The sequence below is a fragment of the Cyanistes caeruleus genome, chromosome 12 (genome assembly GCF_971803275.1).
Source record: "Cyanistes caeruleus chromosome 12, bCyaCae1.hap1.1, whole genome shotgun sequence".
In the NCBI taxonomy this organism is placed as follows: domain Eukaryota; kingdom Metazoa; phylum Chordata; class Aves; order Passeriformes; family Paridae; genus Cyanistes; species Cyanistes caeruleus.
In genome coordinates, this window is record NC_141712.1 from 13,080,156 (window position 1) to 13,095,952 (window position 15,797).

The 15,797-nt window shown below is 37.2% G+C and overlaps 1 protein-coding gene across 1 annotated transcript in view; it reads left to right on the forward strand.

Moving 5' to 3' along the window:
- SMPD3 (sphingomyelin phosphodiesterase 3) overlaps window positions 1-15,797 on the forward strand; it is a 98,133-nt gene that overhangs the window by 47,429 nt on the left and 34,907 nt on the right. The gene's annotated exons all lie outside the window — the stretch shown is intronic.

Sequence of the window (15,797 nt, forward strand, 5' to 3'; positions counted from 1 at the left end):
AACACTAGATACTACAGTCCAGAATGTTAAGATGTAGAAATTAAAAAATAAAGCAGAATAAATAACAAAAATGCAAAAAAAAAACTTAAAAAGAAAATCCCTGTGTATTTCTCCGGTGTTTGTGGAGCTCTGATTTTTTTCTTAATGCAAAATGTTTCTGTCAAGGTAGGTTCTTTCCAAACCCTTGCAAAGAAATAGATTCAGATTCTGTTTCATCGCTCATGCACTGTGTAACTTCAATACTAGTAGGGTTTTTTGACTGTTACCATCTACATCTGGTTTTAAAATTATCCTGTTGGAGAAAAAAAAAATTCTGGTTAGCATTTCCAGTGCAAGCACAGAAAACAAAAAATCTGATAAACATTGCACACTACTGAACATTTTAAAAAATGCTGAAGAGCATTTAAAACAGAATTTCTAAGTGATACTGTAATAGCATTTTTCCTATGAAAGACAGGTAGCAATACCCTGCTGGTTAAATAAGCAGCATTACTGCTTTATTAGTTATGGGAAATTTTTGCATTATTTTTAAGAATGTAATATTGCTTGCTTCTCTTTTGTTGTTTCTCTTTGTTTCATGTTGCTTTGCTATTTGCATGCAAAGGGTTATCTCTTGTTAAGTTCCCCTCTTCTGCCTGCAGGAGACAAGGAGCAGCTTTCAAGAATCCCTTTGACATCATTTAGTAGATTTTACTAAGTGCTAATGGTGCTGTAAATTTTATTTTCAGTATCTCAGGGTGTGATACTAAGTACTAGCTGAAGAGTTTCAGCACATCCAGACTGAACAAACCTTCTCTGGTTAAAAATGAATTACAAACCCAGAACTGACTGAGAAGCACTGTGGAGCAGACAGAGCCCTCTCCCTAGCCGATACCGAAGCTGGGATAAGTTGACTTTAACATTTATGTTTTACCTGAGTAAGAATTTGGAAGAATTCATTTATTTTAATTCCTTCTTCTATTTACTATATTGCCGCATGCAAATAGATGGAATTAATTTTGAAAGAGTCCTTCTGGATCTCTGCATTAGCACAATAGTCTCTGCTCTTTTGGAAGCTGAACTGTCAGCTGGTTGCCTTTGCTGAGAAGATGTGAATGAGAGTTCAGTTACCAGGGGCATTATAAATCAAGGGATGATGCAATTCTGCCTCAAGAGTCTGATCTTTCTGGGAATGCATTTCTAAGAAGGCCACAAAAATTTTAGACTGAAAGGTGGAGACTGCCCTACAAGAGACAAAGTCCAACTGAAGGAATATGAGAGATAATTGTAGCTCTTACACAGCAGCCAGTAGCTCTCTGCATGAATTTGATCTTTCCCTTAGTCCTTAGGTCATTGCAAATGATGCTCTTATGTTTCTAATGACAATTCACTGGAGGATTCATGTGGGTCTTTACAGTCAATAATAGGAATATGCTGAATGCTTAAAAATGTTTTCTGGGGTACGTGTATTTATTTGCTTTGTCAGAATTTGTTTTTGGGGATAGGAGTGGGAAGGGGAAATTAATGCAAAATAAAGTAGGTAAGAGTGTATGTCTTTTATGTGAAATAATTATGGCTTCTGTATGAGCCTTCTCTATGATACTAGTATAGCATCTGTCTTCCCTGTATTCTGCATTTGCACTGATATAATGATTCTGAACTTAGGATCAATAAGCTGAGAAAATTAGTCATTATATATGAGTATTGTGTTTTTTCCCAGGGAATTTAATCAGTAACACCATACACAATTAATTTGAACAAATCTAAGCAGGGTACAATGGGATCAGGAGCAAGAATATATTCTGAACCATCAGGCAATACCTACAATAACTGTTCAGATTAAAATTAGAATTTGAATTAAAATTCAAGTGATACCCATTTGCCTTTAACGAATTTCTTGGAAATAATCACTGCTGAAGTACATATTAAGCCCTTTCATTAACTCTAAAAGAATGCCTCTAAGTGTTGCTCCTTGGCTGAGATGTTAATATGCTAGTCATGCTGATGACCTGTTCACAAAAGCTGAATTAACAGCTGCATTTGCATTGATCTACAGATGAGGCGTGCTATTTCAGAACTGTGGTGTTCTCCAGCTACAACTGTATGCAATTATTTGAGTGATAATACAACAAACATTAATTATGTTGATGAAAATACATCCATTTTAATATGATGAGTATGAAATATATTATTTTATATACATGATGGGAAATCTTATACAACGAATAATAATTTTTCCATCAAAGGGACCAAAATAGGCAGTTACTGCACTCATAAAAGGTTATAGTGAACGGATGAGACACAGGGCAAGAAATTGAGTGATCTCAGTAGGGAGAGTTGCTTGAGTAGCACTTCCCAGCTGATTGTTGCCTCAGAAAATGAAATTGCCTGTTTTCAGAGGACAGCTTCTCTTCTGATATGCTGACTGGCTGAGCTCCACAGCTCATGGGGTCCTGATCAGGGAGGTGCCTTCATAACAAACTGTGCCTAAACCCAAGGTCTATCACAGCACAGAACTCAGGCAGGACTGGGAAAGGGAGCACTACTTCACTCTGCTTTGTGGTTTCTGGATCACTGTGTGATCACTGTGGGCTTCCTTCTGTGTGAATGGCAAGGTATTTTGTTATTGATTCACTTTTTCTTGTGTAGTTACACCTAACCTGTTCCTGTTGGGGGAATTTCTATAAAGTAATAATAATTCAGTTATACTCCCCAAATACAAAAAATATAAAAAATTCAAAGGATTTTTTAAAAGTAAAAAGGATGTGGTCACAGCCCATAAGGAAAAAGAAATGGGGACAAATATTTTCAATACCCAGTAAATCACTAAAAACTAGGGCCAATAGGTCTGTGTCATAAAGCAACACAGTTGAGTCACACATCCTGTGTCATGATTACTTTTAGTATTTGATGGTAAAGTTTCCTAGATTATCCATTTATAAATAAGATTTTTTTTTCATTGAATTACAGTGTAAAGTCTGTCCTTGCCTCACCATATGAAACTGAAATGAAGTAGTTAACCCTCATCAGCTTTCAGCCTCCTTGTATGAGGCACAGTATCAAATAATCCTCAACTGTTCCTCATTCACTATTACTCAAGTCTTTTACTCTGAGATTTGTCTTAAAATATAGCACTGGTACTGATGAGTATTAATCTGCTTTTTCAAATCTGTTTCAAAACATATCCCAAGATTACAAAAGAAGGTTGTCTTCTGAGCCCCAGTGGGGAAGTTGCTTAGAAGGTCCATGCATGGGTATAAAAAAGAAAAAATTTAGAAAAATTTAAAATTACTTTTACAAACTTCCCCTCAGAAAGCCAATAAACCTTTGGGTTATTTCAACTTCTCAAGTATTATACTAAGCACAATACAGCAGAGAAATGGTTTGGGTTGAGCTCTGTCCTGTAAAATAATTGGTGTCTGTGTGGCCTGGAGTATTTTGGAGTTTGAGTTCCTGATCTTTTTTCCTCTACCGAGCCAAGTTTTCCTTTGAACTACTTCTTTCACATGGCTGTTGCCACAAATAGATAGTATGAGTTTTTTCAGAGATTGACACTGATTGTAGCTGATTTTGGCATTCTTGAAAAGCCACAGCTACAATCTGAGAAAGGGTTAGGCCTGGCTGAATTGCTTGTTGCAAATCTGTTGTGTGGATTTGTGGGTATGAGCCATTGTAGGTGGACTTGGTGAAGAACTTTCAAAATAGGCTCCTAACTTAACATACACTGGGAGCTGTGAAGTATTTTACATAAAAAGTCATGTATAAATATATGTTACATAACCACAGCAGGCAGCTGTAGTGGAGCTGGGGAATGCAAACAGCTTCTGAGGGGCCAGGACAGGCAGCAGCCCACAGCCTGCCTGGAGAGATCAGTGTTAATTACAAAAGCAGTTGTTTCCTCAAAACTTGTTTGTCACAGTTCTTGCAATTGAAAAGAGGGATGAATGTGATAAAACAAAGCAGCTATTTGGTTTCCAAGAAATACTCACAAACATAGAATTAGTGCTTTTATTTGTTGTTGTTCTGCTTTGTTTGTTTTCAGATAATGCTGCAGCACAGAAAATACTGGGTTATAGAAAATGGAAAATGACTTAAGATTTTATTTTATGTAGAAAATGGAAAATTATTTAAACCTGCATTTAAGTTACAGTTGACTTCAAAGAACACCTCTGATTCTGAAGGAGTGGGTTTGGAACTGAAGTGAATTTGCTTTGAATTTACTTAGCTTCTATTCATGCCTTCCTTTCTTCTGTTGGTTGCTTATAATTTCATTGATGTATCTACCAGTGGTGTATATAAAAACATGGCATGCTAATGACATAATTAATATGCCAAGCAGCACATGAAAGCACCTTGACAGGTTTGTGGTTTACCAATACTGGTTTTACAAGATTAGGCTTGAGCCCTCCAGCTGCCTTACGTGAGTTGTTTACTCAGTCTCTCATAATTCCTAAAATCAAGTTGTTATCAGCTGAGTGAGCAGCAAAGTGCTACCATCTTCAGTGCTTACCAGTTGGGCTTCTTTGCCTTAGTGAGCCAATCATAATTTTCAATTAGTTTAAGGATAATAAATTCAGAGAAAAAATTTGATCTCAGCTACAAAATTACTTGTTTAAATGCTTAAGAGAGTTTGAGATACAAAAGAAAAAATGTTCATACGTAAGAAAAAAAACCCCAACAAACCCAAAACACAAACTTTTTAAAATTTAGTAGAAGAGTTTTTTTGTCTTTGGAAGGTTGAAATGGCTGGATGTTTCATGCAAGGGCCTTACAGCTTTTGGCCAGTAGTACAGTACATCACAGATCAATAATCCTTTTAAGCAGAGTGAACAGTGGAAGCAGCTGGTAGCACCTGTGCTCAGTGTTCTGTGCCAGTGCAGTGATCTCAGCCCAGCCTGATAACACTCACTACAAAATGCAGCAGCAATATTTAGGGACTTTGTGGTTGTTTTGGCTGTAGGACTCGAGGGTGAATGAATGTGGCTTGTAAATGAAAGCCTTCTGTTCCCTGGGAGAAGGTGATTCATTTTAGAGTAACTGTGCAGAGTGTGGATTGTGCTGTTGCCCAGGTGTCTCTGTGACAGCATTCTGCTGCTCAGAGCTAAGGCAGTTATGTCCCCTGATCAGATTGCAAGTTGTTGTCCTTTTGGTGTGAAAAGTTTGCAGTTTAATTGCATAGACATAAGTGATTTCTTGTCACCTATAGCCAAGGCACAGTGGAATTGGAAGTTCTGCTGTGTTTGCTGTACAATATAGTTTTATGTCACACAAGGCCTCAGGTCTCTTCATTTAGCAGCTTAACACCTGTCAAATTCATAGAACAAAGTCAGAATAAAAATTAATGTTCTCTTTTGTGAATTCCCTTCACTAAAGGTAATCCAAAGGCTTTATTTCTTCACTTTTGCTGATGCATTTACTGCACATAACAATAATTATCTGAGATAAAAATCTACTGTACTTTGACTCCCAGTTATAGTGAAGCTCATTACACCCCCATTATAATTATTATCCTCTTTATGTATACCTCGTTAAACACTTCAAAAGCTGGCATCCAGGAGATGCTGTTTTAAGAAACTATTTAAGTTATCAGGATGAATTATGTAAGATGTTAACAGTATGTTCCTTCTACATCACTTCAAATCTTACAAAATTTGGGGTGCATAATAATCAAAATTATACAAATAATATTATTCTGTCTAACAGTTCTCTGACACTTTCCCAGTATCTAGTTTGCTTCTTAAATGCACATTTATCTCTGGGAGCAGTTCTACTGAAGGCAATATAGGAGTAAAAGCCATGGCTAATAAACAAAGGGTATCTCTGCCTGCAATGCTCAAGTAAATGTATGTCCTGAAAACTGTAGCACAGGCTAGGGGCAGCCAGCAGAAATAGAAATGCAATAGCTAACAAGTATAATTAAACTAACACAAAAAACCAAACATTCGTGTTTTTTAGAGAAGCCATACCATTCAAGACATGAACTCTTGGCTCTTGGTATGTGACAGCTTCAGCTGTGTAGTGGGGAACAGATAACCCAAAGCCACAGAGATTTCCAGTATCAGAAATGTTGCTTTTCACAATTTCCACCTTTTTCCTTGGCATTTCTTTGGCAACTGTTCTGTTACATGCAAGAGATAATGCAAACTCAGAATGAAATATTATTTTCATTTCAGTGCTGAAGAACTGCACTTCCAAGAACACAGCATTCAATATATGAAAGCCTGCTCTTCTATTAAAGGCAATTGAATTTTTAGAAATGTATTTCTGCTCTGCAAAATGACTCTTAAAAATTGAATTCTGAAGTGAATCATAGGGCAAAATGAGTTTATTTAATAGCAGGACAAGACTATGCTGGTTTGGAATATGTAGCAAAAGTCTCTACAGTTTAGGCATTGCTATTGACAGCTCTGTGTGGGTGCTGTACTGTTTAGCAGTTGCACAAACCTGATAATTTACACAGATATTTTACATGTGTGAGGATGCTCTTTGAAAATAATGGACTGCACAGTTAGTCCAAAGAATGCAGTAAACTTGACAAAAATGTCAATGCAGGTCTTGTAAAACCAGACTCCTAATTATCCTGCTGTGGTGGAATTGGTTGTGCAGAGTTTACTAAAAACAGCCTTTTAAAAAATGGTTTGTTGCTTGTACTGTGAATATGCATCAGAGGGATGGTTAAAAAAAAAAAAAAAGGTGATTTTTTTTTTTGTGAACATATTTGGACCAAATTTTAATGCACTTCATTTTTCCCCCCCCTGGAATAGCAGTATATATCCATAGTATTTTTTGCTGAACTTTTGTAACAGTGAAGCTTACCTGAGTAAAATCAGCAATAACATCTAAAATGTTTGCTTTGCATCCTAAAGCTAATACAGAAATCAAGTTGTTTATACTGGAGGTAGACCCAGGTCTATTTTGGAGTCATCATTTCTGATTCTCTACGCTTTTGTTATTTGGACTGAGATATTATTTAACTTGTCTTATATTCTAGTGTATGAAAATATCATGCATGGAATGCCATGCATGAAAATCTAATCTGGAAATACCACGCATTTGCGCACACAGCTTCTGGTTATTTATTAAGGAACAGCTGTTTCAATTAAACATTTTACTTTTGGTCACCACAAAAAAACTAGTAATAGGTTGACTCAGAAGACATTTTTAAAAGCATATTAAATATTTAAACATTTTTTTTTCTGCTGATGGCTAAGAGAAGCATCTAGTGTACTTCGTTTGTTGGTGATCATGTAAGAACACTGCAGAATGTCTTTTTACATGTAAACAAACGCTGTCCCTCTTGTTCTGTCTGGATGTAGGAAACTTCCTGATTTCATTCTAGTTTAAAGAGTAAATAAAAAAATGAGGTGTAAAATGAAATATCTGTAGATTTCCCTGATCTCTACAAATGTATTTAATAACAGAAAAAACTACAAACATTTGCTGTATTTTAAAGGAAATAAAAGTCCACAGAATACTGAGGTGAACTCAATATCCATATATGCATATCCCACTAAAGTAGTAGCTCATTTCCACTCATTCCTTGATTTTATTGTTTTAGTTTTTTTCTGTTACTGGGTTATGCTACTCTCTTGATTTAGAAGTGGTAGAATGTTGGGTATTTAGCACAGCTTCTCTTGTTTCTTTTCTAAATATGGACCACTTTGATTACCAGTAATACAATTTTGATATGTCAGGTGTGTTATGGATTAAACATACATTTTGTATACTACAAAAAAACGAGATTACCCTTTATTTTTGTTTTTCCACAGTGTTACAAAAGATTCTGGCTCAGAAATAAGATTCCCCTCTCCCTATCCTACCTCAAATTTGTGTTCACTTTTTTCTACCAAGTCCTTTCCCAACTCATGCACAAAAGCAGTGATGTTTGAAGAGTGCAGATCTCTGAAACCTGGAGCCTGAAATGTTGAAAGTGTTGAGGCATGAGCCAGGATCTCTTCTGCCAGCAGAAAATATTGGAGACTCTTGGGCAGTTCGGTGTAGAATGCCAGAAACCTGGTTCTTATCAGGCAATGTCAGAAGACTTCAAAGGCATTTGTGACTGAACATTGCTTCCTGTGCTGTAACACATCCAGAACAGACTGAGCATATTCTCAGTTTGTCATGATGTCTTGGAAGGTGAAGAGGAAGGATCAGCATTTTCTGTGTAATGCAATGGTTAATAAAAAGTGAAGGAAGTTTTAGGATAAGTGGGAAACATATTGCAGTCCTTCTGTTTTGCATTCTTGTGAAAGTCAAAAAGATTTTTTTCAAGAATGCCATTTTGGTGGCAAACACATTTCAAAAACACATTGCAGGGTTGTGGTGTTCCACCCTGAAAGAAAGCACCCAAGATTTGTATATGCCCGTGGTTGAAAAGGAACCACAAATGTCAGAGGCTTTTAAAAAGACAGTTTTATTGGTAAATTATACACTTGGCATGGAAATTGGTATGTTAGTCCCTTATCTTCTCGTATAAACACAGTGGTGGATTTTGAATAAAGAGTAGAGTGAGAGAGAGAGGGACAGACAGAAGGATCACCAGTGCTGGCTCCAGCATTGATCCAGCACTCTGGGATGTGCACACCAGGGCTTTGTGGAGGTAGGTTTTTACAGATAAGTTTTCCCCACCCTGGAGGTAACTTTCTCACTTTCTATGCAAGCTGTTGCAATGTGCAGTTCTTTCCTCTTGGCATATCTGGAAAAGGGTCAGAGCCCTTTGGGGGTCAGGGTGGTCTTGTTTTCTCCCTACTGAGCCAGCCTTTGGTCCATGTCTGCTTCTTGACCTCAATCCCATGGTTGTGCTATGCTCTGCTTATTCCCAGGACCCAGAAAAAGGACATTTGTCCCAGAAAAGCACTGCCCTACCTCCCTTGTGGCACCTTCTTCAGCCCCATCCCATTGTTTCTCACAGCATATCCTTGCCAGTGATCTTTGTTGGCTCCGTGGCTGTCTGGCCATTGGTGTTTGAGACCTGCAATCAGCCCCTTGTCCCCGGGTGTCTGCAGGGGTGTCTGTACCAATGTGTAACAGCAGAACGTGTAGCGAGTCAGTAGATTCCTGACATGGGTCTTTTTAGGTATCCCTGCTCTCCCAGAACTGCCCAGCCTAACAAGGAGGAGCGTGTTCTGTGGAGCAGCCAGCCAAGTTTCATAGTTAGAACAAGCCATGAGGCTTCCTAGAATAAACCTGCACAACATCTTCTCTCTGTTTTCTTAGGGTGGTTTTAAGATAAGTCACCACACAGATTTTGTGGTTTTAAATAATTCATTCTTGAGTATTTGAGAGATTAGTTATTTTGCAATATCTGAGCTAAATTTAGCTATGCTTTATGTAAAGATAGCAACAAGTGTTCTTTTAGAGTGCTAAGTGATTGGATGGGATAATTAAAGAAATCACATATTGCTTTCTGTCTTCTTTTATATCTTAATCTGTAAGAAGAGAATATGAGAGGATTGGTACACTTTAGTCTATCAGTGTATTACATTAATTTGCAAATAAGTAAATGTAATATTTTTGTTTGAATTTGCTATCACATTTGAAAAGTTTTAAGTGTCAATTGCTCTGGGTTGGTTTTTCTGGTTGGTGTTTCTTTTTAAAGAATTTTAATAGAGGTATGTCTGGCTGTATGAAAACATGCAATAAAAGTACTCAGCCTATCTTGGAGCAATTTGATTGTAAAAAGCTTGAGTTTGAATTCTTCCATTTTTGTCAGAGTGGCTTGACATAGTAGCAAGTTTGGGGGATGGACTTGGTATTTATGTGTTGAGTTTTGAGCAATGCTGGTTTGTTTATGATTACCACCATACAATTGCATCCCTGGGTCTGGGGAAATACACCTTTTTCAGAAAAGCTGGAAACTGTGGGTTAGGGAGTCTAGTCCTGGGGTTTCCATGAAAACTTATCCAAATTACAAAGGCTCTGCTTTTCCAATTTTCTGTAAGTGGAACATGAATAAATGTATTTTAATTTTCTTTATAAGGGTAGCTGTGTTTTAATTCAGTGGCATTTTATTTTAATTTCCTTTCTAAAGTATTTTGAGAATTGTAGGTAAGCATTTTCTGTAGAGGAACAGATATTTATTGGCAGGAGTTTGTCTTGGATGTACTGTAGGTTAAGTTAACTTTTCTTTGGCACTTTTGAGAACGATTTCAACAGTATAAAAATATCCACTCTGGAAAAATGATTACTTTATACTTCTATTGAGCTGTCTTGGAGTAACCAGAAGCCTAGAGGCTCAGAGTGCTGCTTGAGAAAGTGCAGCTTTTGATTTTACAGGGAGTCTGTGCCCCCTGATAATTTATGGGCAAGGCATGGCTGTATTCAGACCTCTGTAGGATTTAGATGGTGAAAGATGAGTAGGGAAAATTTTATCTCCACTTCTGACTTGTGCACCTAAAGCCAATATTGTTCCATCTCACTGAGTTTTGTTAAACAAACCGTCTACAAGGATCAGATTTATTTAGCTATTATTGAATTACTCCAGCTCCTGTAAAATACGAGGCCAAAGCACACTAAAAGGTGATTTTGTAAATAGAGCCCATTCTGTTTCTATTCTATAAACAGAGCTTAGTGTCACAGATTCATACTTTTGTAGGCTGCAGATGTCTCATTACTGAAGTTCACCAAATAAGGTCTCAAAACAGAGAGTGTTTAGCTTTCCAGGTGCTCAGTGACATCACCAAGTGGTCAGATGAACTTTTTTTCATCTAAATCTTTCCTGATAGCAAAACTTTTCTGAAAACTTAGAGCTCTCTGTATTTGCAGTTATTTTCATCCATCAATATGCTATCGATTCTACTTCATATCAGTTCCCAAGGCCATAAATAGGGATTGATAATTTGGAAATATGTGATTGTCCCCTCTACAAGAAGAGACAGTTCTGATGATTAGGATTTTTTTGGTATGAATTCTGAAGTAGTCACTTTAACAAATTTATGTTTTAAAGTAATGTCCTTGCAGATCAGAACTGACATTTGTTGTTACTTAGTTTGCATAACCATGATATTTTTAGAGGCCTTTATGGCATTGTCCCCTCTAAAATACAACAGAAACTGTCAGTCTGCTTTTATTTCCACTGAAATAAAAATAATTGAAGAAAGTTTATGGAGTCCAGATTTTTAGATGAGTCTTCATGCCCTCCAGTGAAGTAGAACTAAATGCCCTTGTAAAAAGTTCCCACATGGCTTGTATTTGATTAATTAGCTGATGTTCACAGGCTGGTACTGGTGCACTCACAGGCAGTAACAGAATGCACAAAGCTCTGGAGGTGTATTTTAGAACTTGGTGCTGGATTGGTGAAGTTCTCTGGGTTTGGGACAGGCCTCCAGGGAGCAATTAATACAGCTGGTGTGTAAACACAGCATTCATTGTTGGGAGTGCAGTTTGTAAGTGTGAAGTAAAGAAAAACCTCTCCTAGGCTTGAGAGCTGTGATATGTCCCTTCTGCAGTTATGACTCTGGATGTAAGTTTTGAGCAAGTATAATCTGTTTTGTCAGGGTAGACTCAGTGTTGCTTGCAGGAATATGAAAGCTGATTGTTATCTGCAGTAATGCATTCATCCATTTTGAAAGAAAAAAGGGACAAAACAGACACGGTTTTAATGCTTTTCAATGAATTATAATTGTTTAGATCTTTTTTTCACCTGTGTTTCCACACATTAACATAGTTGAATTTATATTTTATTAAGTTTAAAGCATAACTGAACTTACTTAGGTAGCAGAAGGTGTGTGGGTCTGGGTTTTGGCCTAGGAATGTGATCTGGTACTACCAAAATCAAGTGATTTGCTTTTGGAAGTGAGAATCAGTTGCCATGGCCCACGTAACCATAAAGCTCAGAGCAAGTTTTACAGTTGTATCACAAACAAATTTTCAGCACTTTGAGAGAAAAGTTCCCATTTGGGGTGAGGAGGTACCTAGGGCATCAAGCAGCCCAGTTTCTCTGCAGCTGCAGCCAGTCTTTTGTCAGAGGAAGGGGATGGCTCCTGTCCTTTTGGTGACCACAGGTACCTTGGTCACTGCTGATCCAGCTCCAGCACTGAGTGACCAATGGGCTCCGAGCCCTGGCTCAGCTCCCTTAAACTGTGGTTAACAACAGCACCACATCTCCTTCAATGTACAGCTTTTAGAAACATGCAGAGAGGCATCAGTGAGATTACAAGGACTCCTTAAGAAAATTTAACCCAAGTGCTTGATCCTTCCTTATTTCAAACAGAGATTGCATCATCACAAGTCTACTCCCTAAACAGGCTTCAGCAGCTCCCTGAACCTGTGGGGGTGCTTGGGTTTTTTTTCTGCAGACATGTGCTCAGCTGCTGACATCACTGGTATTCAATGAGACTTATAAATTCACACTCCTTAGTATTTTGGTTTTTACAGGTTCATTCAATTAAGTTAGACATCTTGTTCATACTGACTTCTTGCCTGATGGCAGCCTATGGACAGAAGAGACAAGCTGCAAAGCAGTCTGGCAGTATTTGATTACCTTCTTTAGAAGGAGGGGAGAGAGTTTAGGCAGAAACTGGTAAATGAATATTGCAATAGCAAGTCTGCAAAATCACTGTCCTCCTTCCCTTCTCCTCCTGCCAAATCCTTAGTTTGAATGGGTTGTGCTTTATTCATCATTACCAGTGATTCACCAAATTCAGCTTCTCATACCGAAGAGGATCCATGTTTTTACTAAGTCTGTACAAAGATTTTCCTAAGCTCTAAATTGTTACTGATTTAGGCGGAGGTTAAGGTGAGCCAGTAAGTTCTACTTAAATTCCCTTAGCCTGCATTGTGAGCTCCTTCATGGAATTCCCAACCCGGCTGACAGGATTTCAGTTAAAACATCAGGCTGTGAAATGATCACAGGGGAACAAGAAAACATCTTCATTAGAGCCCACTGACCCCTTGAGATGGCTGCATCTCTGTAATTACAGTCATGTAATCAAGCATGGAAAGCAGTTCATGTGGTTTTGGCCTTTTAGAGTAGGGTTTTTTCCAGAAGGTTAGTTAGCTGTTGAACTAGACTCTAATTAAAAGCATATATAAGAATAATCAGGGGAAAGACACTGAATAAAGGAAGGAAGATTTTTTTAAGTGTGTCTGGGAGGAAAACCAGATGAGAACAATGAGGAAAACAAAAATTAAGTTGTGGTTTGTATAATAAGCCTGAATGACGTCAGAGCCTGAGTGAGAATTCCCTCAGTCACCTCAGATCTTAATTTCACCTGTGCTCAGGTTTTTTTTTTCTGTTTCACATGGCGTAGTGGGACCATTTTTGTAAGATTGTTTTCTCCGATTCAAATTATAATGACAACAAAGAAATCAAGGTAACAAAAACCCACAGCCTAAAATAAACTGCTTTTCTATAACTCATTTTTAGATAAATGTTTCTACAATTTTCACTGGAGACCAACTGTCGGGACTCAAGAAACACTAGATTTAATGAATATATATAAATTATGATCTGAAGATACCCATAGGGTAACTTTCCAAATCAGTTAGTCACTTCAGCAGTTTTATTTCTATTTTTAAATAACTGTTCTGCCAGTGATTTACTTACAGTTTTAAAAATACAGTTGATATTACTATCACCTTTGAAGAAATTTTAGTTGTCTGAATTTGAAAGTGTATTTTAGTTTCTAAGCAAAATGAAGTTAAAACTTTTCTGACCATTTCTAGACTGTTCTCATAACCTTATTATTGCAAGATTCGTTGTTTTTCTTCCATTTCTCTTATCACTTGTTGGCTTGTATTGTCCTTTATTTAGTTTGCAAGCAATGCTGGAGCTAGAAACATCTCTTTTGATCTATGATGTCTCTATCATACTTCTGGGCATAATTATAATCATAAAAATCTTTGAAACCTTTCTGCCTGATGTCTTGTTATCACTAAGGTTGAGATGTTCTATACTGCCACCATAAAAAAAATTAAATAAAGTCTATTTTTAGCCTTCAAACACACACAAAGTAATAAAAACGACCAAACAAGGCTGCAGTTTACGTCTTTGTAGCATACAAAAATATCTGTTTCATTGCAACATCTTAAATTCTCCCTTAATCTCTCAAACCCCTATGAATAAAGCATTGGATTACCAAGTAATACCCTTCATCACAAGGAATTAGGCACTTTAGCTTTAGGCTCCATCTAAACCATTGCATTAGGAGAGATGTTACTGACGTCATGTTTTCCAAGTTCCTGTTGACTCACAGGGTGCCTTCCCTCACCCTTTAAGATCTTGTTGAGATAAAATCTGTCTCTCATGACCCTCTTAATTCTCTTTTTTTGGGTGGCTTTGAGGCACTAGCATGCATAGGATTTTCTAGCATGGAGTAGGAAACTTTTCTCTGTGTGTGCCAGTGAGTCTGTAACAGAGCTTTGACAAGTTTTGTGATTGCTTTCACCTGTAAGTTTAATAAGGCAAGATAATAATTTCCTTGCAAGAAGAGGCTTTTAAATTAGGACCTTGACATGTCTGTATCTTCTGTCTGCAATATGCAAAAATTTAAAGGACATCCAGCTAATGGATCTTTTCCCTTTTTCCAGCTATTATATTTTAAAACTTGCTTTGGTATCAGAATTTTTGTACTTCTGTGTCATGAGTTGTTGGAATTCTATTAAAATGTATGGAATACAAGTGTGTACTCAAATCCTTATTGCCTCCTCACTTCAGCAGGCTGGTAGTGAAGAATGCAGCTGGCACCTGGTCAAAAACTCTCCTATTTTGAAAGATACTCTACCTTTTTAAGGCAGAGGAAGTGTAGGAGTCACCAATGTGGATCCATCATACAGGTTTCAGTGTTTACAAAGAGTCACATTCTTGCTAAAAGTTGTTTAAACAAACCTCAGTCCAAAGCAGGTTGCTCATGACATGTGCTGTGCAATCTTGCAATCCATGAAAATATTTGTGACTGCATTAATTTTTTCTTCCATTTTTACAAATACACAATAGTATGTTTGATCTACAGTAAGCATGAGTTCCTTTTACACAGTATGTCCCCACAATCAGGATAATTGCTTTTTTGAAGCTGTTTTAGTTGGATGTTTCATGGTTTGCTGGACAGCTTTATCTTGTAGATTTATCTTGTAGATTATTGATACTGCAGTCCATAAAAGAATTGGCAAGAGTTGTATTGATTTTTTTCTTTTTTTTTCCTTACTTCAGCACACCGCCAAGCAGGCATTGACTGCTCTATCTACAAAACTGTCACTTGGTTTCATGTTCCCCAGGGAGTTGTAACATCCTGTCATCATATACTCAAGGAAACACCTACTGAAGACCTAATTAGACAATTTTTTATTCATCCATTGTGCTTTTGTATTTTCCTCTGGTGTGTTATTTTAAAATAGTAAAAATCAAATTTGCCTTATATTCTGCAACACTACTACACCTTTCACCAGGAAGGTTGTCAGCCTTAAAGTTGGAATATTAAGGTTTGCAGTCTGTCCTCACTTCACAGATCCCAAACACGATGTTCTGTTTACCCTTAGCACTACTGTAAACAAGAATCTTTCTGGTCTGCTGAGTGATTATGTAAAGAGGGCTTTTAAAAAGCATTTTAAGCACCCAATAGAACAGAATAGTTTCTTTAGAGTTTTTTCTTTCCTAATGGTAATTACATAATTGGATAGATTTTAGATTTTTTTTTTTCTATCTGATATGTAGATGCCAGAGTCACTTTTGAGCATTTTTACTGAAGAATCCTAAAAATTGTTCAGGAAAACAAATCTGCCAGGCTCCCCTCTATTATCAGCATCCCAAAATGCCTTTGGCAATGAGTAAATGCCAAACATTTGTTATTTGGCACTTGACTTGGCCTTATTTCTTTGAACTC